Source organism: Bos javanicus, chromosome 3 (genome assembly GCF_032452875.1).
Source record: "Bos javanicus breed banteng chromosome 3, ARS-OSU_banteng_1.0, whole genome shotgun sequence".
NCBI lineage: Eukaryota > Metazoa > Chordata > Mammalia > Artiodactyla > Bovidae > Bos > Bos javanicus.
In genome coordinates, this window is record NC_083870.1 from 54,056,870 (window position 1) to 54,083,190 (window position 26,321).

The 26,321-nt window shown below is 40.3% G+C and overlaps 1 protein-coding gene across 4 annotated transcripts in view; it reads right to left on the minus strand.

The window, feature by feature from the left end:
- LRRC8B (leucine rich repeat containing 8 VRAC subunit B) overlaps positions 1-26,321 on the minus strand; it is a 77,489-nt gene that overhangs the window by 15,446 nt on the left and 35,722 nt on the right. The window contains exons 2-5 of one of the 4 annotated variants that reach the window (XM_061411291.1): positions 21,089-21,192; positions 10,950-11,004; positions 10,162-10,220; positions 611-713 (exon numbers count right to left, since the gene is read on the minus strand). The gene's annotated coding sequence lies outside the window, so the exon portion shown is untranslated. The remainder of the gene's footprint in view (positions 1-610; positions 714-10,161; positions 10,221-10,949; positions 11,005-21,088; positions 21,193-26,321) is intronic. The other 3 variants (XM_061411292.1, XM_061411295.1, XM_061411294.1) reach the window with 3 other exon arrangements.

The following is a 26,321-nucleotide window of genomic DNA, read 5'->3' on the forward strand; positions in this document are numbered from 1 at the left end:
GAACCCAACATTGAGTCACAGGTTAAAGACTAACTGGACAGTGAAATAATCAGGAGCTAACTTGTCTACGAACCATTTCTCTTGGAGGAAGACAGGAAATTGATGATATTCAGCTGAGATAAAAGATGACTAGGGGAATCTAAGAATTCATCCTTACCTTTTTGAAGGATTACCTCTTGGATTAAAGAATAAGTGGATTTCTTCCCGAGGCAGAACTAAGAGGGTGCACATTTTAGAAAGTGGTATTTTGATTTAATTTGTACCGGGACACCCACAGAAATAGTTCTGTGAAATAGTTTAGGCCCTTCTCCCTACCAGGACTGAGCTAAATAAGATGACCATCTGTCAAGGATGTTGTGAAGGAATTTCTTGTAATGGATAAAGAAAGTGAAAGAGATCATCTCTAAGGGCTCTGCCAGCTCAAAGTCTATAGCTTTATTTGTCCTTTCAAAGATCCTCAGAGTTAAATTCATTAAAGCTACACAATAAACTATAGAATAATAGAAACAGCTTTAACAATAAGGGTATTTGACAGAGAGCAAATATTTATTCAACAAAGAATACAAGTCAACATTGGCCAAAACAATGTACTTTAAATGTTTATACTTACTATAATGAAAAAAAAGGAATCCAGTAAGTTGACTGTACTTCAATCAGGAGGCCTACACCTTTTGAAATTTCTTAGATACACCATCTCTGTGATTGTCTTCATTCTAAGAGGAAGTATAGGTATCTTGAAATAGCTGTGATCATTCAAACAAACAAAATTGGAGATACTGTCTTTAGAGACCCTCTCCATCATAAGACATGGCAAGTGGATTTTCATAGTTCAGTTTACTTTTCACACTGGAGGACATTCTGGCAAAGCTACTTATAAAAGACCCCATCCACAGACCAGATCACATATGGCCTCTGACCTTAATTTATAGAGATGTTTCTACAGAAATTTACATGTTATTAATAACATATTTTAAAGTGCCATAGCTATAACACTTGGGTGAACACTCAGCTTTTTCCAGGCAATCTACATACTCTAATTTTGCTCATTCAGTTGGTCTTATTTGCATTCATCAGATGGCCTGTCAAATCATATAATTTCTGCACTTTATCACACATCTATCCAAATGAGACTCAGTGCTCTTAAAATTCAGCCTACTGATTCATTAAATATAGTTACAAGTTAATAACTTACACAGCTCAGAAAAAAGACTGAAATTCTCTGAAATTATATTATTAAATGTAGCTATCCTTTACATTAATAGGTTTTTGTTTTGTACACAGTAAGTTAATAAAAGCCATTCTTAGCATCTATTTCAATCATTTTTAATAATTTAAATTATACATATACTGATTCATTTGAAATGTAACATTTTAAAACATACAAAATTTTTTTTAGTTGGGTGTGAAAACTGTATTTTTTAGTGCCGATATATCCTCTGAAAAGTTGCTGAGAAGGCTTATATATTTGCCTGGAATATACAATCCTTTTTCTGGTTTATTAAATACTCGAAATCCAGCTCAGAGTACTGACCCCAAATTATACTTAAGGTACTTTTAGCAATACTCTTGTAACCTTGTCATTTTCAAAGATCAAAAAGTTAGCATGTCTGAAATTTACTTTGGATTTACCAATCCATGTGTAAAAGCTTCTTTATAACTACTACCCAGGACCAAATTATTTTTCAGGCCAGAAAGTACAGTTAGTGTGTGACAACCCAACTGTGTATTAACTCATACTTAGCACCACTGGAGTATGAGTTTCTTATTCACAATTCATTTTTAAAAGTCTGACAACATATAACAGACAACTGCATTTATGTGTAGTAAGCACGATAAAGACATTTGATGTGTTAAACATTTTACATATTGTTCCACTGCCTTGCAGCTGTAATGTGCCAGGAGAGAATTTATTGCGTAATTCTAAAATGCTGCCCAGACATCACGATACTCACTATACAACACAATTTCCCTAAAGACTGCAAAAACATTTTCTACTTTCGATATAAGAAGAAAAAAACAGAATCACAAACTTCCAACTACAGTAATGGTTTTAAAATAATCAGAATGAGAGATTACTATAACTAACTTGTTAGAGGACCACAATTCACTACAAATTTGTGACATTTATTCTAAATTATTTGTAAATCATTTTTCCTGTTCATCTTTTTAAGAATTATAAACTTTTCCTCTAATCATCTAATGTAGCCTTCCTTGGATAAGTTCCTCATCAATAAGAGAACAAATAAATATCTGTTATTAATAATCTAATATCAGTTTTCTTACTGTCAAAGCACTTTCACTTACATTAGTTTTATACCTACAATAAACCATTATAATAAGTATGATTCGTTACATTTTACAAACATGGAAAATAAGGCAGGCTCACAATGGTGTGATCACTGACCTAGAGCCAGACATCCTGGAATGTGAAGTCCAGTGGGCCTTAGAAAGCATCACTACGAACGAAGCTAGTGGAGGTGATGGAATTCCAGTTGAGCTCTTTCAAATCCTGAAAGATGATGCTGTGAAAGTGCTGCACTCAATATGCCAGCAAATTTGGAAAACTCAGCAGTGGCCACAGGACTGGAAAAGGTCAGTTTTCATTTCAATCTCAAAGAAAGGCAATGCCAAAGAATGCTCAAACTACCACACTACTGCACTCATCTCACATGCTAGTAAAGTAATGCTCAAAATTCTCCAAGCCAGGCTTCAGCAATACATGAACCCTGAACTTCCTGATGTTCAAGCTGGTTTTAGAAAAGGAAGAGGAACCAGAGATCAAATTGCCAACATCGGCTGGAAAAAGCAAGAGAGTTCCAGAAAAACATCTATTTCTGCTTTCTTGACTATGCCAAAGCCTTTGACTGTGTGGATCACAATAAACTGTGGAAAATTCTGAAAGAGATGGGAATACCAGACCACCTGATCTGCCTCTTGAGAAATCTGTATGTAGGTCAGGAAGCAACAGTTAGAACTGGACATGGAACAACAGACTGGTTCCAAATAGGAAAAGGAGTATGTCAAGGCTGTATATTGTCACCCTGCTTACTTAACTTCTATGCAGAGTACATCATGAGAAACGCTGGACTGGAAGAAACACAAGCTGGAATCAAGATTGCTGGGAGAAATATCAATAACCTCAGATATGCAGATGACACCACCCTTATGGCAGAAAGCGAGGAGGAACTAAAAAGCCTCTTGATGAAAGTCAAAGTGGAGAATGAAAAAGTTGGCTTAAAGCTCAACATTCAGAAAATGAAGATCATGGCATCCAGTCCCACCACTTCATGGGAAATAGATGGGGAAACAGTGGAAACAGTGTCAGACTTTATTTTTTGGGCTCCAAAATCACTGCAGATGGTGATTGCAGCCATGAAATTAAAAGACGCTTACTCCTTGGAAGGAAAGTTATGACCAACCTAGATAGCGTATTCAAAAGCAGAGACATTACTTTGCCAACAAAGGTTCGTCTAGTCAAGGCTATGGTTTTTCCTGTGGCCATGTATGGATGTGAGAGTTGGACTGTGAAGAAGGCTGAGTGCTGAAGAATTGATGCTTTTGAACTGTGGTGTTGGAGAAGACTCTTGAGAGTCCCTTGGACTGCAAGGAGATCCAACCAGTCCATTCTGAAGGAGATCAGCCCTGGGATTTCTTTGGAGAGAATGATGCTGAAGCTGAAACTCCAGTACTTTGGCCACCTCATGCGAAGAGTTGACTCATTGGAAAAGACTCTGATGCTGGGAGGGATTGGGGTCAGGAGGAGAAGGGGATGCCAGAAGATGAGATGGCTGGATGGCATCACTGACTCGATGGACTTGAGTCTGAGTGAACTCTGGGAGTTTGTGTAGGACAGGGAGGCCTGGCGTGCTGCGATTCATGGGGTCGCAAAGAGTCGGACACGACTGAGCGACTGAACTGAACTGAACTGAAAGGTGTTATCCAAGGTGTTATCCAATGGACTGTCCAAGGTGACAACAGCAAGAAAGAGTTACAACTAGAACCTAGGTTCTCAGGATAAAATCTCAAGGCTCATCCACACCAGACCACATTGTCTAGGCCACTCAATCCACTTAACTATGCCAATCTCAGTTCTTTCAAAAGCTAAGAAAAAGTTGAATATTTAACTCTTTCCATTTAACTACAATGGACTGAATATTGTGTCCCTGAAAAATATGTATTTTGAAATCCTAATGCTCCAACATGATAGGATTAGGAGGTGGGACCTTGGCGGGTAGGTCACAAGGATGCTGCTGTAATGAATGGGATTGGTGCCCTTATAGAGGGTCCCCAGAGAGGTCTCTTGCCCCCTCCACTTTGTGAGGAAACAGAAAGAATGTGGCTATCTACCGACTAGGAAGTGAGCTCTCATCAGACACTGAGTCTGCTGATCTTACACTTCCCAGCCTCCAGAAACTTTGAGAAATAAATGTTTGTTGCGGTAGTTTGCTGTATAGCAGCCTGAAGGGACTAAGACATCAACTTAAACCAACATTTGCACTGTAAGTGGGCTCCATTTTAATCTTTGGAAAGACCAGGCTATAAATGTATAGCTTTCTGCAATGTCTCCAGTTACATACTATATAATCTGCTTTCTCAGCTAAACTTTTTCTACTAAACACATTCCACTGAACTATTTAAGAGTTTATATAAATATATAGCATCTGCATTTAATGCTGTATGAAGTCTCAAGCATTCCTATATATTAAATGATGTTAATTTTTCTAATTGAAGTGCTTAAGTGGAGAGTTAGAACATAGCTGTCCTTTGTCATTACAAAGTTGAATACTGTTTGTGTGTCCAGGAAATTTTTTCCAGACCATATTTTTGCAAACAATGAGGATTCAATCCAAATCAGATCTCTATTTCTAATATACAAATGCACTAAATCAATTCAAAGAAACAATGTTAAAAGTAAAGGATTTTATGGTCTTAATCCCATTCCTTTAGCTTTTAAACCTCATTAAAAAATCATAAAAGCTTTTCAAAGCACATGAATTCATTTGACAATCTCACCCCGAAGTCTCTAAGACTGGAACAACAACATTCAAGTTAGACAGTCTTTACTTCCCACTAGTCCTAATTTTACTTTGAAAGCATTTCCAAAATAACCAGTGAAAAAATAAACAAATGATGATCAGATGGTATTTAGAGTCATTCTATGCTGAGAACTGGACGCTACTTCAAAGATCTCTGTCTCTGGCTCCAGGCAGGGACATAGCCAAACAAATCAAAATGGGGTTTCTGTACACTACTCTCACTGATTATTAACTTAAAAAGTCACTTTATAGTCTTTCAAAATACTTAGTCCTACTCTTCTCATCAAGATGTTTCTTGGGTCTAACGTATCTTCAGCTGAAATGTAAATTCACCCTGGGAAACAATGCATTAGTGTCCAGGACTCACTTGCTCCTTTGCTTTATACTAAATAATCCTCTGAACCACTCTTCAGAGGTCTGATGACAATTATTTAGCATTTCTCAAGCACTTGAAGAATCACTAGCCAGACACTAGTTTTGTGATCTAGAAGGGAACTACAGGATTCATCTAGTAAAGTGTTTCTCTAATACTAATGCTCATAAATCACTGGAGAGCTTGTTAAATCACATGATAAACCCCACTCTCGGAGTTTCTGATTCATTAGGCCTGCAGTAGGCCCCAGGAATGTGTATTTTTAACAAATTCCTAAGTAATGTTGATGCTACTGGTATAAGACTACTTTTTGAGAATCACCAATCTAAGACAGTGGTTCTCAACTTTGGTTTCACATTAGAACCACCTGGAGCACTTTTATAAGAAACTTAAACCCAGATGCCACTCTTAAAGTTGGTGGAAGTGAGGTCAGAGGAGAGAGCTCACAAGATAGACTGGCAACAAAATAAATGGGGACATTCCCTATCTTTTAAGTCTTCCTGGAAGTTTCAGATGTCTAGAGTGCTCCCTCTCCCCAAAGACTACAAAGTAACAGCTACCATCAACCACAGGAACCTTCAGGTGAGAGGGGGGAACAATGAGTCACTGAGCTACAGAGATCTGCAGTATGGATTTAAGGTCGAGGGGTTAGAAACAGGGGGGCAGCTGAACGGTTATTTCAATCATGTGGGCGAGAAATAATACTGAAAACCTTTGCAATATATTTGAAAAGAAGCAGTGAATAAAATAGTCACTGTATATGAAAATTCAACACCGCTTAGCAACATCAAATATCCTAAAAGAGGACCATGGACAAGCAGGGTCAAAAGAATTCTGATTCTGATCCTACGGCATTATAGGATCTTCCACAGTTTCTAGCACATGGTGTACAGTAAGTATTTGTACAATAAATAACTGAATGTACAAAAATGCATAGGGCAGAAGAGTATAATGTTCACATGTTAGGCAGGATGTATCTAAGGGATTAAGCCTCTCCTTGGAGAAGCAAGATCTTGGAAGCATATAGATGGGAAGGAATTTGGCTAGTTAGTCTGTACATTCCAAACCTTAGTGGCTTAAAAATAAGTTTATTTCTTGTGATTCTGTGGGTGGTTCTTTCACTTCCTGGAGTTGGCTGGCACAGAGATGGCTGGAAGGTTCAAAATGTCCTTATTCATCAGGCTGGTACTTGGTGCTGACTGGAACTTCATGTGAGACTTCCTGTGGTTGTTCGAGTGTCCTCACTCAGCATGGTGCCTGGGTTCTATGATGGTGCTTTCCAAACAGAGAGGTGAAAACTGCAGTTCTTTTATGGCATAGCTCTCAAATCACGGTGTCATGCCCAGCATACACTATTGGCCAAAGGAGTCAAGTACCAGCCCAGATTTATTCGGGAATAAATGCCTCCTCTCAGTGGAAGAACGGCAAAGAATGTGCAGCCATCAGTCTACTCTCTACCCACAAATGATTTACATTCCTCTCACATGAAAGCCTCACCCTCTCCCTAGTCCTGCCCCCCGCCCAAAGTTTTATTCCACTATGGCATCAAGTTCAGGCTTAAAGTCCAGGATCTTGTCATCTAAATTATGTTCGGAATACTATGGGACAACACCCTTAAGATTCTTAGAAGCCTTGCTACCTAGCTGAGAAGAGGCACTGCCTTAAATCTTTCTAAAGTCTAAGTACAGGGCCCTATCCCTGTGCCCTGGCCTTAAGATTCCTACCTTAATACCAAGTTTTACTGCACTAGCACTGCTCTGGATCTCATCTTTGAGTACCTTTTGCTTGGAAGAGAAGCTATGAATTAAGAAACAGTTTTATTCATGACCCCAGAAAATTCTGAATTGGAAATATGTCCTCTAAAAGTCTACTTAAAATCTGAACTGTTTCTTCTATAATTAATCTCTCTCTTACTTTAGTCATAAACGTTTTTAAGAAGTCAATTAGTACTTCCAACATTCTGAAGGAAAATCTAAGCTAGATATACAAATCGATTAGGTTCATTTTCTATATTCCATATTACTGTGTCAGTCTCGTCAAGTTTTCTGCCAATACATAACAAGGGTACTGTTTTATACCCTCCAGTAGAAATTTCCTTTCTGCCCTTCCAGCCACCATTAATAATCTTCTTACTTCCCCTGCAGGTTCACTGCTACCTGGTCTCAAAGCCAATGCCAGATGTTTTGTTGTGGCAACACCTCGCTTCTAGGTACCAATTTTTATTTTGGTTCTTTATTGCTATGTAACAAACCAGCCCAAAACTTAGCAGCTGAAATAACCATTCATCATTTCAGATGATTCTTTAGGATGAAGAGGCAGTTCTGTTTTGCATGGTGTTGGCTCGAACATTGTGATGGCTGGAAGGTCCAAGCTGCCTCAGTCACAGGGCTGGTGTTCTGGCTGGCTGCTTGGCCTGGACCTCAGCTTCAGCTACTGACCAGGGGCCTTGCCACTCCTTCACATGGCTGTTTAGACTTTCTCACAGCAAGGTGGCTGAGTTCTAACTAAGAAAATTATAAGCACACAAAAGCAGAAGTCACAAAGCCCTTTAAGGCCCAGCCTTACCCCATATGATTTCTGCCACATGTGACAGGTCAGAAAAAATAACAGGGCCAGCCCAGATTTAAAAGGACAGGAAATAGACTCCATCTCTTGACGGGAAAAAAAATCACAAAGTATTTGCAGCCATCTTTAACCCACCACGGGAAGTCCTGAGCATTTAAGTAGCAGATAGTGCCAAAGAAATGAATTCATTGGAAGAATTTGGTGAAATAAGACTAGAATCTCTCTCTCCTTTGTAACATATCAGATGAGGAAGGGCCAAGAGTAAAGGTGGATAGAGAAGCAGGTGAAAGAGCAGCATAGTGTTTCTGGAGCACAGAAATCAAAGGATCTGACGTCATAGTCAAAACAGAGAAACCAAAGGAGAATAGTAACGGGTAACTGTCATTCTGCAGCTTCTTATCCAAAGCTGTAGAGTGGTAAGGGATCTGTGAAACAATCAAATCATATGCTAAATATTAGAAAAATTACCCTTATCATCTGAAGCCCCAAGAGAAAGTTACTGAATATGACAATTGACAGCATGTGACCATCTCTGGAAATCCTAATTAAATCAGAGTTGTTGAAATTTAAGGAACATTGCTTCACTTCTTGTTTCTGATGGTTATGAAATACATCATGTATTTAATTTACATGGTAATTGTGCTTTCAGAAAAAGACCTCTCAATTCTTTGATGCTTTACGTAAGCTACCAAATCATCTAGAATAAAATGAAGAGAAGCTGCAGCCCTATTACTATCTCATTAACAGTAGAGCATAAGCCGCCAGTGGCTACACAATTCCTAGAATGTGTAAATAGACAGCAACCTCAAACCCTTCTCTACCATCTTCATTGTTTATAAAACTGTTTTCCTGACCCCCTCTCATCATCCCAGGGTCAGCAAACCACAAAGCTGAGCCAAACTCAGTCCCTGTGCAGTCCCTCGGGAATCACACATGCTCTCCTTTTAAATGACAACAGCAGGCATCAGTCCATTTCCTTCTAATTCTTGCACAGGTGACCTACCTTTCACAGGAGCAGAATCATATGGACTATTTAACCCAAGAAGAAACCATAGAGATCAGAGTCTAACTCTTTACAAATAAAGAAACTAAATTTCAGAGGTGTTTAAGTAGCTTCTCTAGGGTCACAGAGTAGTACAACATGGGTTTATTGCCTAACGTGAAAAGAACTGAAGTTGAGAGCATTGCTTCTAGTCACCTAGCCTAAGTAATAATAGGCTTTCTTAAACAGTTTTAGAACATGAAGCTGAAAAAATAGTCCAGAATATTTCTATGTTATAAATATTTTAAACCATAAATCAAAATGAGTCCCCCCCCTCCCCCCCGCTCTAGGACACACAAACCAGAATTATGTTTTGGTCTTAACCCTTTCTCTAAAGTTAACATTTACATGCATTCAATCATGGAGTTTAGGACTTTACAAAGGTATACCAAGGAAACACGAGGCCTTGTTTCTGCTCTCATGGGATTTAAAATCCTATTGTGGAGAGATGACATGCATAGTTGAGAGTTAGCAACACCATCTTATACTGTCATTTCAGTGCCAAAATGAGTAGGATGGTGGCCAAAAATAAGCAGTGCATTTGGTTCTACACAAACAAAATACCCAAAGAGAATGGGTGAAACATTACAGAGAATAGTAAAGCAGTGCTTGTCAAAGAGAGGTCAGGATTTTAGTCTGTTATGCAACAAATATTTAGAACATCTACTATGCGCCAGACAGAGTTCTAAGTGTTAGGGAAATACAGAAATGTGAAAGATGGACAAGATCCTGGCTCCCAGGGACCTTACTGTGTAGTAAGGAGAGACAGATTAGATACATGTACATGATAAAATCAGAAAAGCTACGAAGAAGACATAGCTACTTTAGACCAGGGAGTCAGGGCAGGCGTCTCTCTTTAGAGGGACTACCACTAAAATGTAGATGAGAATGGAGCCAACCATGTGATGATATTGGGGGAGATCATCTAAGTAGAAGGCGCAAGAAGCTTAGGATGTGTGCAGATCAGAAGGGAGGACACTTGGCCTCAGTGTCAGAAGCCTGGGGAAAGTTAAGAGTAACAGAGACCTGCAGGCAAGATAAGCAGTTCAGATAACAAGTAGTATAGGAGTGGTAGAAAAGCCACTGAAGAGTCACAAGAAGAGAAGTGGCTGATCTGTTATTAGCTTCTCAGAATTCATACTGACCTCGATAATTCAACAGCAAAATGTGGATATACTCAAGAAGTCCAAGTGTCTACCTTCATCTGTAAAAAGAAGGATGATCAGAAAACAGTAGGAGACAGGTCCACTGTCCTCAAGCACTGCTTTACTGGGACTATGTTCAGAGCTGGGTGACACAGCTTTAAGACATATGCCATATTCAGAACACTGGAGAGCCACGCAATTTAACGCATAAAATTTAATCATTCATTATGTCCAAGTCAAAAGCTCTGCCACAGAGCTAATTCAAGATTAAACTTCCACAATTACAAAAGATGAATGATGCTTGCAGGAAGCAACAGGAGATGGGACTTGTTTACTTCTGACTTGCCTACTCGAGGAAGGCAAGGCCATCTTTTTATTATGGAAACATACCAAACAAACCAATTCTATGCATTAGAAATGCTACCTTAAACAAAAATCAGGAAAATAGAGACAGGGAGTCATGGAGTCTAAGCCTCTCATAAACATTCATTATATTCTTTAGATCTTTAACGTTAAAAAATTACAAATATCTAACACATACATACACACATATCCTTTCCTACATACAAAATAAACAAAGGATAGGAAGATGATATTTTACCAAAATGCATACAGATTTAATTTTCTGTTTAATTGGTTTTAAAACATCAAAAGGATTTTACTCAAAACATCTGTAAGAATAGTAATCTTTTTTACATACTAAGTATTCAGTACTTATTTGCCCCAAGCTACCAATGTAAAAGTAATTATCTTTACCATGTGTTCACAATTCAGAATATTAATCTTACCCTATGAATGCTGGTCAACTGGAAATGCTGCAATTAGTTTCTGTTTGAAAAATTCCTAAAGAGAAATCATAAACATACTGTTACATTTTATCCATCACAAATTGCAAGACAATTTTATCCATTTTTGTGGTTCTAAAGTTTCAAACATCTATAACAACTTTCTGAAACATACAAAAGATAACAGTTTAATAAAGCAACTGCTGTTAAAGAGGTCACTTTTAACCTCTCACAAAAGTTGTCAACTAAAACCCAGGGAGGTAAATAAATCATTGGCTGGCACTAGTGGTAAAGAACCTGCCTCCAGTGCAGGAAACTGAGAGACATGGGTTCAGTCCCTGGCTTGGGAAGATCCTTTGGAGAAGGGCATGGCAACCCACTCCAGTATTTTGCCTGGAGAATCTCATGTTCAGAGGGGTCTGGTGGTCTATAGGGTTGCAAAGAGTCAGACACAATTGAAATGACAGCATGCATGCATGTCATAATTTAAGCATTTAATCCCATCACCATGGCAATTTACAAGGCATAAAATATGAACTTTAAATTTTTAATGAAGAATGAGATAAGCATTATATCTAAGGCACCACTACAAGAAAATTGTTTTCTCTTAACTAAAAGAAAAGTTCATTGAAAATATCTATGCTTCTTACAGAAAATAAGGAAACCTGGGGAGAAAACAACTTAATGTTTAGGATCATTTTCTCCTTCCAGTTTTATTTTTGTTTTGGTTTTTGCTGCCTGCTAGTTGTATATAATTATACTATTATAAAATTCAATGATAAGATATTGAGATCTTTTTGACTCATCATTTCTCATAGGCTTTTTTGATGTTGTAGTTTCTCTAAGCATCATTTTTAAATCATAACAGTTCACACATGGATATGTCACAGTTTACAAAATCATTTCCCTACTGAATCATAGATTTTTCTCTTTTTATTACTAATAACGCATATTATTACTAATACGTAACTCTGTTCATGTGATTTCCTTTGCAGAGACCTCTGGAAATAGTAAGAGTACTAAGCTAAAGAGCATAAACATTTTAAGGCTTCTGCTGCTGCTGCTAAGTCGCTTCAGTCGTGTCCGACTCTGTGCGACCCCATAGATGGCAGCCCACCAGGTTCCCCCGTCCCTGGGATTCTCCAGGCAAGAATACTGGAGCGGGTTGCCATTTCCTTCTCCAATGCATGAAAGTGAAAAGTGAAAGTGAAGTCGCTCAGTTGTGTGCGACTCTTAGTGACCCCATGGACTGAAGCCTACCAGGCTCCTCTGTCCGTGGGATTTTCCAGGCAAGAGTACTGGAGTAGGGTGCCATTGCCTTCTCCATAAGGCTTCTGATATATCAAATTATTTCCCAAGGAGATTACACTAATTTTCTTTCCTGTAAACAGTATGAGTAATACCCTCATGAGGTGGGAATCATCTTTAAAAATAAAAGTCTTTGCTAATTCCATGTATGAAAAGAATCTCACTGTTGCTTTACTGTACATTTCTTTGAATTGGCTTGAATGCTTCCCAACATGTTTCAACAATGAGTTTCATTACCCTTTTACATTTCACATTTACCTAAACTGGAGTATTTTGCTGAGAGGATACAAATGTAGAACTTAATGCAAACTCTCTCACAATGACAGCTTGTCATCTCAGAGTGAAGCCACTGTTGTCAAGTGGGAAAAAAAAAAAAAAAAAACCCAACAAAATGTAGCTCAGTGTCTTTATCCAGCCTAAAATCAAATCACTCAAATTCATTTTAGAAACAACAGCAAAAGTTAACACCTCGCTTCCTCCCCAACACCAAACAACAGTACAAGCTGGAATAATTAAATGTGAAAGTACTAAATCACAATGCTTCTAAGATTAGAAATAAATATTCCATATTAGGCAAGATCAAAATAGGACTTGGACTGTCACAGTCATTGTGACAAACACAGCTGCTGAAGCAGCATCAGTGAGTTCCCCAGCTTGCTGTGCTGGAGTGTTACAAAACTGGCCTTATCTGCCTCTGAAAAACATTTACTGTCCCCAGAGGCAAGACACAAGATGTTTATTTTCCCTGGAAAAAATCAATCCCAAGATAACCTTAAAAATGTATTCTGGAAGATTTGGAGATGACAAACACTGAGAACTCCCTTTCTCAAATAAGAGGTTTTTTCAGAAGGCTCCCAGGCAGGGACACAAAACAGAACACTCCCAAGGGACTATGGATTAAGGAACAATAGGGGACAACCAGCTTTCTGATAGAAACACAAAAGGTCCCAAGGCCTTTGAAAACTGAGACGTCCAGGGGCTCTTATTTCCTTCTAGTCAGTGGAGATAGCAGAGTCTGAGGAAACAAACTTCTCTGTAGTAATGCAAAGGCCTACTGTAAAATTTTTATCTGAGAAAGGCCTTCCATTTGGGAGAATTTGTCTCTCAGTGATAGATTCCTTTTAAGATGTAGCAAGGAGTCAAGAATCTTTCTTTACTATCTAAGCCACCAGGTCAGTATGGCAAGACTCACTGCAATGTCACACTTACTCAACCTGCCTTGTGCAATTCCATAAGTTTAAGGCTTTAGGTTGCATAAAATGAAAGTATCCTATTTTCATCCATTTGAAAGATTCAAACTCTGAACACCAGATTTACTTAAAATTAAGAAAGGGTATTTCACTTCACCAATGGTCCCGCCCTAGGATCACTGTCATGAATCATTGCCTTGAGCCACACTGACCTCCACAGGCTACATTCACTGTTCTTCTCTCTGCTTTCCCAGAAGACTAATAGATCATGGCATCTGGTCCCATCACTTCATGGCAAATAGATGCGGAAACAATGGAAACTGAAAAACTATTTTCTTGGGCTCCAAAATCACTGCAGATGGTGACTGCAGCCATGAAATTAAGATGCTTGTTCCTTGGAAGAAAAGCTATGACAAACCTAGACAGCATATTAAGAAGAAAGACATTACTTTGCCAACAAAGATCTGTATAGTTAAAGTTATGGTTTCTAGTAGTCATGTATGGATATGAGAGTTGGACCATAAAGAAGGCTGAGCACTAAAGAATTGATGCTTGTGAACTGTGGTGTTGGAGAAGACTCTCGAAAGTCCCTTGGACTGCAGGGAGATCAAACCAGTTAATCTTAAAGGAAATCAGTCCTGAATATTCATTGGAAGGACTGATGCTGAAGTTGAAACTCCAATACTTTGGCCACCTGATGGGAAGAGCTGACTCTGTAGAAAAGACCCTGATCCTGGGAAGATTGAAAGCAGGAGGAGAAGGGGGACAACAGAGGATGAGATGGTTGAATGACATCACTTACTCAATGGACATAAGTTTGAGCAAGCTCTGGGAGATGATGAAGGACAGGGAAGCCTGGTGTGCTGTAGTCCATGGGGTCGCAAAGAGCTGGACATGACTGACCAACTGAACAATAGTTCTCTCCTACTATCTTATGACATGTAATAAGTTACTATTTCAAGTTCCTTGAAGACTGGGGCAGAATCTTATTTACCTATATTCTCAGGATCTAGCCCAGTGTCTCTTTCTAAGGCTAGACTTAGGGCCTGGATATTATAGCAGCTTCCCTGTACCAATTCATCAATGGGGTGTTCAAACATCTTTGGAAAGTTAGTGAAATTAAACTTAAATATTATGCCTTTTCTCAGGGATGGTACAGAATATGGCTTGAAGAAAAGGCAAGGAGTCTGCTACTTTTCTTCTGGTCAGTTGAGATCCTGAGAACTGGCAAAAAGGGGAACTAGAGGCGCTCTTTGGCTACCCTGTTATCTCTCATACAGCTCCTGGCTTCTCTTAACAATATTGTGAACAAATATTTAAAGAATAGCAGGGAGGCAGTCCTAAGAAGGTGGAGGAATAGGACGGGGAGACCACTTTCTCCCCCACAAATTCATCAAAAGAACATTCGAACGCTGAGTAAATTCCACAAAACAACTTCTGAATGCTGGCAGAGGATATCAGGCACTTAGAAAAGCAGCCCATTGTCTTTGAAAGGAGGTAGGAAAAAATATAAAAGACAAAAAGACAGACAAAAGAGGTAGGGATGGAAATCCGTCCCGGGAAGGGAGTCTTAAAAAGAGAGAAGTTTCCAAACACCAGGAAACACTATCACTGGCAAGTCTGTGGCGAGCCTTGGAACCTCAGAAGGCAACATAATCAGGAGGAAAAATAAATAAATAATTAAAACACACAGATTATGCGCCCAATGGTAACTCCCAGCGGAGAAGCAGCACAGACTCCCGCATCCGCCACTAGCAAACAGAGGCTGGGCAGGGAGGCCCGGGCTGCACTGCTTAGATTAAGGACCAGGCCTGAATGCCCCAAGGGCAATCTGAGGGAACTAACTTGAGATAGCAAACCAGACTGTGGGATAGCTATCCAGGGAAAAGCCCTAACCTAAGACACCGCCAGACCCGCTCACAGAACAAAGGACTGAACAGAGCTAGCCGGCTGCGGGCCGGCCCACCCCTGCCAGAGACAGGCAGGCGAGGGCAGCCAGAGCCGGAAGGGGGCAATTGTGGCCTCAGAGAGGCATCATCTACCAAACTGCAAGCAGATTTTGTTGCTAACCAAGACTTCTTGGTATTCTGGACGGTCGACATCTGCCTGAGAAGGTGTGCTGGTTGTACACCCAGAAAACCAAACAGCAAGGATGGGGGAGGTGATAAGTCACAGCGACCACGCTCACCAAGCACCTGGTCACCTGAGCTGCTCGCACCTGGGAAGGGCACAAAACGCAGGCCCAACCGAGTCTGCGCCTCTGAGGACTACCCAAGTACCTGAACCTGAGCGGCTTAGACCTGGGAAGTGCATACAACCCAGGGCCGGCCTCAGACAGTTCCTGGTAGAGCAACCTAGAGCCTAAGCAGTGTAGACAGGGAAAGCACACACGCCATGAGTGGGGGCAAACCCAGTGTGGCCAAGACACTGCGAGCAAATGCCAGTGTTATTTGTTTGCAATGTTCTTCCCTCCCCATGGTACCACTGAACAACTGAGCCTAAAAAAGTGTCCACCACCGCCCCCTTGTGTCAGGGCGGAAATTAGACACTGAAGAGACCAGCAAACAGAAGAAGCTAAAACAGAGGGAACAGTCTTGGAAGTGACAGGTACAGTAGATTAAAACCCTGTAGTTAGCACCGAAAAATGGCAACCCACTCCAGTATTCTTGCCTGGGAAATTCCATGGATGGAGGAGCCTAGTAGGCTACAGTCCATGGGGTCGCAAAGAGTTGGACACGACTGAGAGATTTTACTCACTCACATAGGAAGGGGCCTATAGATCTTGAGAAGTATAAGCTGGATCAAGGAACTATCTGAAAATGAACTGACTCCACACTGTCCACAGCAACACCAGAGAAAGTTCTAGATATATTTTTACTATTATCATTCTTTAAATTAAAAGGAATTTTTTAAAGTCCTCTATTACTCCTTTAATTTTCATTTTTATAACCTACTATTACTTTGCAAAAAAAAGACCCTATTTTTTCAAGCAAACTTCATATATATAATTTTTGTGACTTTGTTTTTTTCTTTAACACTGTATTTTTGGGAATCCAACCTCTACTCTAGATTTTTAATCTTTGCTTTTTGGTATTTGTACCAAAAATTTTGTACCTTTAAGAACCCAATCTTCAGTACCCATTTTTACTTGGGAGCAAGATTACTGGCTTGACTGCTCACTCCCCCTTTGGACTCTCTTTTTTCTCCACTGGGTCGCTTCTATCTCCCCCCTCCCCCTTCTCTTCTCTACCCAACTCTGTGAATCTCTTTGTGTATTCTGGACTGTGGAGAACACTTAGGGACCTGATTACTGGCTGGATCTGTCTCTCTCCTTTTGATTCCCCCCCTTTATCATCCTGGCCACCTCTGTATCCTTCCTCCCTCTTCTCTTCTCTGTATAACTCCATGAACATCTCTGAGGGATCCAGACTGTGAAGAGCACATATGGAAGTGATTACTGGCTAGCTTGCTCTCGCCTCTTTTGATTCCCCCTCTTCTCTTCCTGGTCACCTCTATCTCCCTCCTCCCTCTTCTCCATGTAACTCTGTGAACCTCTCTGGGTGTCCTTCACTGTGGAGAAGCTTTTTATCTTTAACCTAGATGAGATGTTTTATCATCGGCGCTGTATAGATAGAGAAGTCTTGAGGCTATATATAGAAAACTATGAAACACTGAAGAAAGAAATCAAAGAGGACAGTAATAGATGGAGAAATATACCGTGTTCATGGATTGGAAGAATCAATATAGTGAAAATGAGTATACTACCCAAAGCAATCTATAAATTCAATGCAATCCCTATCAAGCTACCAACGGTATTTTTCACAGAGCTAGAACAAATAATTTCACAATTTGTATGGAAATATAAAAAACCTTGAATAGCCAAAGCAATCTTGAGAAAGAAGAATGGAACTGGAGCAATCAACATGCCTGATTTCAGGCTCTACTACAAAGCCATAGTCATCAAGACAGTATGGTACTGGCACAAAGACAGAAATATAGATCAATGGAACAAAACAGAAAGCTCAGAGATAAATCCATGCACCTATGGACACCTTTTCTTTGACAAAGGAGGCAAGAATAAACCATGGAGAAAAGACAATCTTTTTAACAACTGGTGCTGGAAAAACTGGTCAACCACTTGTAATAGAATGAAACTAGAATACTTTCTAACACCATATACAAAAATAAACTCAAAATGGATTAAAGATCTAAATGTAAGACCAAAAACTATAAAACTCCTAGAGGAGAACATAGGCAAAACACTCTCCGACAGAAATCACAACAGGATCCGCTATGACCCGCCTCCCAGAATATTGGAAATAAAAGTAAAAATAAACAAATGGGACCTAATTAAAATTAAAAGCTTTTGCACAATAAAGGAAAATATAAGCAAGGTGAAAAGACAGCTTTCAGAATAGGAGAAAATAATAGCAAATGAAGCAACTGACAAAGAATTAATCTCAAAAATATACAAACAGCTACTGCAGCTCAATTCCAGAAAAATAAACGACCCAATCAAAAAATGGGCCAAAGAACTGAACAGACATTCCTCCAAAGAAGACATACAGATGGCTAACAAACACATGAAAAGATGCTCAACATCACTCATTATCAGAGAAACGCAAATCAAAACCACAATGAGGTACCACCTCACGCCAGTCAGAATGGCTGCTATCTTAAAGTCCACAAGCAATAAATGCTGGAGAGGGTGTGGAGAAAAGCGAACCCTCTCACACCGTTGGTGGGAATACAAACTAGTACAGCCACTATGGAGAACAGTGTGGAGATTCCTTAAGAAACTGGAAATAGAACTGCCATAGGACCCAGCAATCCCACTGCTGGGCATACATGCCGAGGAAACCAGAGTTGAAAAAGCCACATGTACCCCAGTGTTCATCGCAGCACTGTTTATAATAGCCAGGACATAGAAGCAACCTAGATGTCCATCAGCAGACGAATGGATAAGAAAGCTGTGGTACATACTCACAATGGAATATTACTCAGCCATTATAAAGAATACATTTGAATCAGTTCTAATGAGGTGGATGAAACTGGAGCCTATTATACAGAATGAATAAGTCAGAAAGAAAAACACCAATATAGTATAATAACGCATATATATGAAATTTAGAAAGATGGTAACGATAACCCTGCATGCGAGACAGCAAATGAGATACAGATATATAGAACAGTCTTTTGGACTCTTTAGGAGAGGGCGAGGGTGGGATGATTTGGGAGAATGGCATTGAAACATGTACATTATCATATGCGAAACGAATTGCCAGTCCAGGTTTGATGCATGATACAGGATGCTTGGGGCTGGTGCACTGGGATGACCCAGAGGGATGGGATGGGGAGGGAGGTGGGACAGGGGTTCAGGATGGGGAATACATGTACACCCGTGGCGGATTCATGTCAATGTATGACAAAACCAATACAATAATGTAAAGTAATTAGCTGCCAATTAAAATAAATATATATTAAAAAAAATAAAGAATAGCAGGCTGAAGTGGCATCAAATCATTAGCCTGCCCAGAGTGACAAGTTAATAGCCCACCTAGGGTGCTCCCATGTCTCAGTCCTGCCTTTGCCCTCATCATAAATACTAAGTAATTATTGAGTGAACCAATAACACCAGATCAGGTTTCCCCACCCAGTTAAGCACCAAGGGTATGGAGAAGCAGGTCTGGCTCTATAAAAGATATGTGCACACAGCTCGAGTACAGACAGTGGGCCTGGAAGGGTGATAAGCAAAGCAGTGGAGACAGGGCCTTGGGCATTTTCATCAGCTCTTGACAGGTGCAGAGATTCAGAAGCAGAGGCTAAGCCTTTACCCTTCAGAAAGAAAGGGGAAAAATTCATATTTGCCAACTTACTCACCAAACATGACATCTCACAAATCTGAATAGAGAAGTGCTGTCAAATTCAGCCTGACTGGCTGCATTATAATGACAGTGAGTCAATTTGAATCAGTGATGGATCGCTGGATAAATGCCGCAGCATTCTTAAATGACCTTAATATCTTATCAAATTATGACTTCACAATTCTTCTTTTTTTTACAAATTAACAGTATAAGCCAACGAGAAAACGTGTGGGCCAGAGGAAGTATCAAGTTACCACCTAACAAGGATAATGTGTACCAAGTCATTCTGTGTCCACTTGATGCCCAGTTCACCTTCCCCCAAGACCACAGACTCTGGGAAGGTAAGGACGTTGCCCAGGGCCTGCCACATATTAGGTGCTCTCTAATTATTGTAGTTCCAGAATCCTGCATGCTATGATCAAGCTGACAATATTCATATCCTGGGATGGTTTCAGTCTCATAAAACCAGTAACTTCTGACCATGATCACTGTAAAAAATGCTATATCTGCACTACCATACTGTCAACCCAATGACAAAAATAAATTGCCATGCACTGCAAATCAGACTCATGTTAAGATCAAGCTAATTTCTGACCACAAAATACAAAAGTGTAATGTTCACCAAGTACTGAATGACCACTAAACATTAAACACAGAAGATATTTAAAGTGAACACTGCTACTCACTCACCCCCCAAAACAAGTAGTGGTTCCATTCCTGGTGCTTCTTCAGCATTGAGGGAGTGCTCAGTGTTGTACTGCTTCTGTTAAACTGCATCACCAAGAGCTGGTCAGATGCCTTCCTGCCTCTCACTATGAGCTCTTAGAAGAGTTCACATGCAAGACAGGGGCTAACACACAAGATTCTCAGTAATTGTCTGCCGAATGGAGAAAGGTGGTGGGAGGTGGAAAGGAGAAGGCTCCCATATAATGTGCTTTTAGTGAGGTAGGTATTATGGTCTCCACACTAATGGTGGGAAAGGTGAGAATGAGAAGAACGAAGAAGCTTGCTCAGGCTCAAGCTCACAAAGCAAAGCCAGAATTCACACCAGCTCTGACTAAGAGCCATCTGCTATACTGCCTCCCCAGTGAGCTATGTTAAAAGGAGTTTTATATAGAATGTGATAATGCTTAAAGAAAAAAAAAAAAAAAACCCCTACAATCTATCTTAGAGAAACTGAAAGACACAATCTAAAAATCATATCTGTAAAGTTTTCCTGTTCATTACTCAGTATTCCATCCAGTGAAACAGAATCACCAACTGCTCCCTCCATCCTGCTTGCCTCTATTAAGTAATTAAGATCAGCATGACAGCCAGCCAGAGCAGGCACGTACATCCTGCTGCCACAGCCTCTTATAGAGAAACATGCACTCATCCCTGTAATGACAAGAGGAGTAACCCAAGTTTCATCTGTATTTAAATGATGTTTTACATGGCTTTTCTTCCTGGTCTTCCTATTAAAATGAGGTGGCTCAGTAGTAAATAATCTGCCTGCCAATGCAGGAGACATAAGAGACGTGGGTTCAATCCCTGGGTGGGGAAGATCTCCTGGAAGAGGCAATGGCAACCCACTCTAGTATTCTTGCCTGGAAAATCCCAAGGATAGAGGAGTCCAGAGGGCTACAGGCCATGGGGTCACAAAGAGTTGGACACGACTTAGCAACTAAAACAACAAAATAAATTTATGCCATAACATCTAAATATGACCTTTCTGAATGACTTAATAAAGAAGTACTGCATGTCTTAATCTGTTAGTTGCTTTGTTAGGCCTAGTGCTTACCTGACACTCTTACGAGGAAGGGAGTGTAGCAGAATGGTTAAGATCAAGTGCTGTGTCATTTACCACCTGCTTGATCTAAATAAACTAAGTATCAGTTTTCTCATCTGCAAAATAATGATGACAATAAGAATTAAATGTTTTAAGAATTAAATAAGGTAACTATAAAAATCAAATGCTTAGCATAGCAGGAGGTTCGAAGTAAATGCTCAAAAATGGTAATTTACTAACTAATAGGTATATCTAAAATGAATTCTTTAAAGGTTGCCTTTAAAGCATTACCATCGGGTAAAGAGAAACCAGACTGGATGTTAGGGATTTTGGTTCTCCACCCAAGTTAGTGATTTCCATGCCAGATTTTACAATGTATCACATGACTTCAGTTACTACAAAGTGTTGTGAAATATAAATATAAATGTAACTTACCTGAATTATTTAATATATGACACATAGGGAAGACCAGGTATTGTGAAGCCAAAACAACACAGGGTGATGCAACATTTTTAAAAAGTTAACCTGTCCAAGTAACCTCCACTTTTATGCCTATCTTTCCAATGAAGGTTCATGCTGCAGACAAGTCAGATACAGCTAATGTCACCCAAGGCCATGTTTTAAAGTCTATAAACACAGATGCACACCAATGTGAATAAATTTTATGCCACAAAACTATACACTTTAAAATGGTTAAAACTGTACATTTTATATTATACATATTTTACCACAAAAAAATCTCTCATGTAAAGAAAGTGAAGTCGCTCAGTCGTGTCTGACTCTTTGCGATCCCATGGACTGGACCCCGTGGGACTGTAGCCTACCAGGCTCCTCCCTCCATGGGATTCTCCAGGCAAGAATACTGGAGTGGGTTGCTATTTCCTTCTCCAGGGAATCTTCCTGACCCAGGGAATGAACCTGGGTCTCCTGCATTGCAGGCTGACACTTTAATCTCTGAGCCACCAGGGAAGCCCCTCTCATGTGAAACAGGAAAACTATTCTGCTTCATTTTTTTTTTCTTCTTGGCCATGCCTCACAGCTTGCTGGATCTTAGTTCCCAGAACAGGGATTGAACCTACACCTCTGGCTATGGAAGCATGGGGTCCTAACTACTAGACCACCAGGGAATTCCCCTACTGCTTTAAAATGAGCATAAATGGATTACACAAATCAAATACATAGCAGGCCCCCATGTACTAGAAAACATAACACATAAAAATATACTGTGTCAACTTTGCTTTGTCCATAATTCACAAATTATTATAACACTATTTAATTATGAATTTTTTGGTTACTTCTAATTGGAAGGATTTGAGTGGGGGAGATATGATCTCACTAATTTGTCCAGAAAAGGCATGGGTTTCTTTTATACTAGATAAACAGCCATATAAGAAGCTAAGACATTCAAAAATCTTCTAGTGACTAGTTAGGTAAACACACACATATGAGATCTTTTTTTTTCTTCTCCTAAAAGAAATGAAGAACCCACATGTTTATAAAATCATTAATAACTTACAATGAATTTGGCAAGTATTTGATCCTCCTGTTAATCTTCTTTTATTAATAGGTCAGTTCAGCAAAAAGCATCTAGGATAGCCTTATAGGGTGTGAGGCAGGGTGGAGGGAGAGGCTGGTGCTAAGGTGGAGAGACTGCATGTGTGTGTGTGTTTGTGTGCGGAAGTGGTGAGAGAAGATTCACCATAATCCTTTGCCTAGTGATACCAGACATACTTATTGGGCTCTTAAGAGTGGTCAATCAATCAATCCTTGAGGCTTTCATAGTAACACACAATTTTGTAGGACTGCCTTGTTACTTCCTTGGTCTCTGCATTATGTGTGGCAGAAATGTCCATTCCAGGCCTGAGAGAATAAAGGTAATGGTCAATATCAAATGAGAGCCCATTTAAAATAAGAAATAGCTGCTCTGCCTCTCTACAGGGCTATATTGAAGAAGGATGAGGGGAATGTAGTAATGAGATTGGGTGTTTAAATGAAGGAACGTCACCATCACCATGTCATAAGGGAAGAATCAAGACTCTGAGGCATCATGCCCTAACAGAAAGAATCCCTGACTAGGTATGGGAAAACCCAATTTCTACTCTTTACTTTATATCTAACTGATCATATGTTAGACAAGTCATCTCACCTCATCTGACCTGACTGCCCTCACTTGTCATGTTACAGAGAGCCAAACGACAGACCCTCCACTCCCAGCATTCCATCATCCTGTGAGCTGACTAACCGAAGCTGGAGCTAAGTGAGACCTAATCTGAAAAGACCACTTTGGAGTGATGAGAGTCGAGCAGCGCTTTAAGAGAAGAAAGCGATATGGCCAGGAAACGATTAACCTGAAGGTAAATGCTGTGTTTTCTTAGAAAGAGAGTACACTGAATGGTATGCAATTAGAAACTAATAAATTGGTCTTGCCAAAATGAGAGGAAAAGTGGGTCATCGCAAGAAAGGAAGGTCATCAGGTCAAGCATATGATGAAAGCATTGATTTTAATTGAGCTAGAAAGGTAAGTGGGAGCCATGGAAGGGTCCTAACACCACCATCCCTTAGGCAGCAGAGTTTGCCAGGATTCAGTCCCTGGCCAGTAGCTTCTCTGTGCATGCATATGCTCTCCTGGGGGGGACATCCTCTATTAAGAATCATCCACATCTCCCCGCAGATGAATCCCAAACACTACACGACAAGTCCAGTTCCCTAATCCTAAGCCACAGAATCACCTCCCCATTATCTTCCTGGCTACACACTGAGATGTGTGGAAAATCCAAACTTAGCATGTCCCAAACTGAACCTGTCACTTCTTCTCAACACCCACATCAAACCTGCTCTTCCTGAGTGCCTGGATATTGGAAGCAACATTAACACTGATAGCTGAAGGTTGATGGCAACATCAAGAACGCTCATACCTAACCCCAAAGCTTCTTTTCCTCTATTCTCTGAAATCAATTGGTTCTTTTCTTAAACTATTCCCTTCTGCATCCCTGCTACCACTGCCTTGGATGAAGCCTGCCTCATCTTTGGGGAAGACAGCTGGAAAGGCCTCCTTTCTTGACTTCCTTAGTTCCAATTCCATACTGTAGCTAGAGACCTCTTTTTAAAACGTATCATCTCCTGATTTGGTTATTTGTTATTATAATGTCTCAGGGTGGTGGGACGGAAGCTGGCAATGGAACAGCATGGAAAGGAGAGCTATCCAGTCCCTTTTGTGGTTTTATTAGCTCTTGCTATTTCCTTCCCCAAAGGCTGGGCAGACTGGACCTTATTCTGTGATCACCAGTCACTTGAGAACAGGTGTTTCTCTGTGAATGTTCTGGAGCTGCTTTAGGTGACTGCAAACTGCCCACGTTTTATTTATTCATATCTTTTGTTCCCCTAACCCTCCACTCCACCCACAAGTGAGAGTAGGAGGTTGGGGCTGGTTTTCTCTGCTCACAGTGGAAAATGTACACTGGAACAATTTCTAGGCCTGCCTCCACCGCCATCTGCAGGGGCTAAAGCAAACCACTCACTTAGTCCAGGCCACAAGGTCCTAGGCTTTGAAATAGGGCCAATCTAAGTTGGCTTAAAGCTCAACATTCAGAAAACGAAGATCATGGCATCCAGTCCCACCACTTCATGGGAAATAGATGGGGAAACAGTGGAAACAGTGTCAGACTTTATTTTTCTGGGCTCCAAAATCACTACAGATGGTGACTGCAGCCATGAAATTAAAAGATGCTTACTCCTTGGAAGGAAAGTTATGACCAACCTAGATAGCATATTGAAAAGCAGAGACATTACTTTGCCAACAAAGGTTCGTCTAGTCAAGGCTATGGTTTTTCCTGTGGTCATGTATGGATGTGAGAGTTGGACTGTGAAGAAGGCTGAGCGCCGAAGAATTGATGCTTTTGAACTGTGGTGTTGCAGAAGACTCTTGAGAGTCCCTTGGACTGCAAGGAGATCCAACCAGTCCATTCTGAAGGAGATCAGCCCTGGGATTTCTTTGGAAGGAATGATGCTAAAGCTGAAACTCCAGTCCTTTGGCCACCTCATGCGAAGAGCTGACTCATTGGAAAAGACTCTGATGCTGGGAGGGATTGGGGGCAGGAGGAGAAGGGGACGACAGAGGATGAGATGGCTGGATGGCATCACTGACTCGATGGACGTGAGTCTGAGTGAACTCCGGGAGTTGGTGATGGACAGGGAGGCCTGGCGTGCTGCGATTCATGGGGTTGCAAAGAGTCAGAGACGACTGAGCGACTGATCTGATCTGATCTGATACTGCCCCCATGACTTGATAGTGATAAAGAAATACTGCAGAGGAGCACGTTGCAATCATTAAAGGTGTACATAAATGTAAAGGGGAACCCATTAGAGAAAGCCAATTTTTTTGCTGGTAAAGTAATTTTAGAGGAGGATACTTCTGGCCTTGGAGCACTATCCTAAATTGAAACAAAACAGCTCATGAAGTGAGCCTTATTTATACCACCTTGGTTCCAAGGAAACAAAACAGCAAGTGTTACAAAGTCACTGACGCCCCCTCACATCGAAGTCCCATTACAAAGTCAAAAAGAATTTTTTAAAAAGGCACAGGGGTCTGGGTAGAAATATGTAACCAAAACACAAAACTGCAATAGTCCCTTCACTGTGAGCAAACAATAACCCGAGTACATGGGTCTTCTCCAAATTCACCTTGCAATAATGGACTGAAAACAGGCCATTCATACTGTCAACTAGGGATCAAAGAGCGAGAGAGGAAGGAAGGAAATAAAGAAGGAAGAAAGAAAGAAAAAGAAAAAAATAACACCCACAATCTCTGGTTCACAATGCCAAAGAAGTGCAGCCATGCCTGTCTGCCCAACCCAAAGGCCTTTTAAAACATTCTATCAGCCAAGACTGCTTATCTCTTCTGGCTCCTGTTTTCCCTGGAAAGTGTGGGAAGTAAAGGATTGAGCAAGAGCATAAAGAGAGAAGTAGGTCAGTTTTGAAAAGCAAGCTGTTATATCATCTACTTTTCAGAGGTTAAAAAGTCCACCTTCACCTTGGTGTTAAATCAGTGCTTCCTATTTGCAACCCTGGTTAATGGCTGCTGGTGGTCAAAAACACTGGTTTCCATTTGCTCTTCTGCTAGAGTAGAGAAATGTCTGGTTTCCATTCAGGGTAAACATAGTGAGTTGTCTTTTTCTGACATTACCTTTTCTGACACCAACTGGGTAGTCTTCCATGCAATCCTCTTTCGACACTTAGGTTAGTGCAA